This window comes from Pipistrellus kuhlii, unplaced genomic scaffold, assembly GCF_014108245.1.
Source record: "Pipistrellus kuhlii isolate mPipKuh1 unplaced genomic scaffold, mPipKuh1.p scaffold_m20_p_15, whole genome shotgun sequence".
Lineage (NCBI taxonomy): Eukaryota > Metazoa > Chordata > Mammalia > Chiroptera > Vespertilionidae > Pipistrellus > Pipistrellus kuhlii.
Genome location: NW_023425460.1, coordinates 38582047 through 38583914, shown reverse-complemented (window position 1 = coordinate 38583914; position 1868 = coordinate 38582047).

Genomic DNA, 1868 nt, shown 5'->3' with positions numbered 1-1868 from the left:
GAATGAGAAAGCAATTCTGGAGAAATATGTCTGTGGCTCTAACAAGGCTGGTAGCAGTTTCCTGCTTAGCGTGCTGCATTCTACCCAGCTGATAACAGGCCTTCTGTTGTGATTTGGCCACTTGCGGGCATGTGGAATTTTACTAGCTCTTCATTTGTGAGCAATTCCCTGGAACACAGGTGTGCTGATACTTGTATTGGGCACATCCTCAGGGAGAAACTGAATAAACATTCAAGGTTTTATTTGCTTATTATTTATAGAGCTGTTCCTGTTGTGAGATGCTGGATCGAGGTCTGGTTGAAAACTGCCAGTGTATGAGGCTCTATCTTTCCGAATCCTTCCTTTGGCTTGGTTCATAGAGACCATAGTTGCTTTCATGATCTGCTGCTCATTCTTTCTTGTCTGAAATCAGAGTACTCATAAGGCAGGAGAAGAGGTATGGCAATATATATCCCAGCTTTGGCTGCAAAAAGGGAATAGACTGAGGTAGTCTTTGCATCGTCTTGGCTTTTACACAGAATGCCCTGGTGATTAGGAAGAGGAAACTGCTAGTCCTCTGGACAATTATCTCTGCTGTGTTTCCCATCCCCAAGTAATTTTTCTCAGAACACAAGTTTATTTCGGAAGAATTGGTCTCTGGATATCAGCAAGCATCACATTCTAATAACCCCTTGAAAATTCCTTTAGAATTTAGTTCTGAATATTTCATGGTTGTGTATGTTTAATTAATTTGCACTGCCTTTCTGGCATCATTCTTAATGTATTTATGGTATTTACTCTGTTAGGTAACTCTGGAGAAGGGTGTCAGAGGCAGACTCCAGGCATGCTGCAAGCCATGTTGGAGTTGGCCGATAATGAGAGTTTCTCTTTGCTGAACTCACTACTACGTCAGACATGGAGCTAAGCACCTGAATGTGTTCCATCTGTTCCTATCACAACCAGGCCAGTTGTGAATGATTATCCACAGTTTATTGAGGAAGAAACTATGATTCAGATTGTTGCTTTAGCTGCTTTAGAAAAGTTATCCCCTAGCGAACCAGCAGAGCTAGGTTCCAACCCACATTTGTCCCTCCACCTCTGATCATAGAGTTATCCCCTATTATAAATCTCTGAGCCTCAAATATTTTTTAAAATCTTTACACATGGGAAAATAAGGCCATGCTGTTTTTTTGTTTGTTTTGTTTGTTTGTTTGTTTTTACCCTGAGATAACACAGAAAGCATTAAAAAATGTATGAAAAAATGCATTGTGGGCTCTAAGGAACATTAGATTTGAGAAGCGTTACCACTATGGAAGCATAAGAAGCACATGGAATCCCCAGGCAGGGTAACTTTCAGAACTTTTGTGATTGATCCAAGCAGGTCAACAGGATAACTAAACCTTGTCTTCTTCCACATAGAGTCCTGTTTTTATCCTGGGTCAAAATAAAATGTGTCTTGCCTCTGTGTCATGCAAAGCATGGGGGTTAAAAATATTAGGGTTAATGTTGCCAATTGTGTTAATGTTAAAAATACTAGGGTTAATGTTGCCAATTTTTTATTTTTTATTTTTAAACAAAAAATAAAACATCATATTTAATTTACATTTAAAAAATCAGAAACTATCTGAAAAAATCAATGGAGCAAATTAACTCCTAAAAATGAGGTCTACATCTTGGGAATCACATTTATTGGAAGGGTTGGGGAAAAAAAAATGCCATTTAGCTTAAGAATTTGTGAGCTATATGCAAATCAACTCATTTTAGGAGTGGAAGAATCCATGATCATTTCTTAAAATCAAAATTAATTTAGGTTTCTATTTTGAAGATCTTCACATTTAAAGACACAATTATACAGTCTCCTAATTTCCATGCAGGATACATACCTTTTT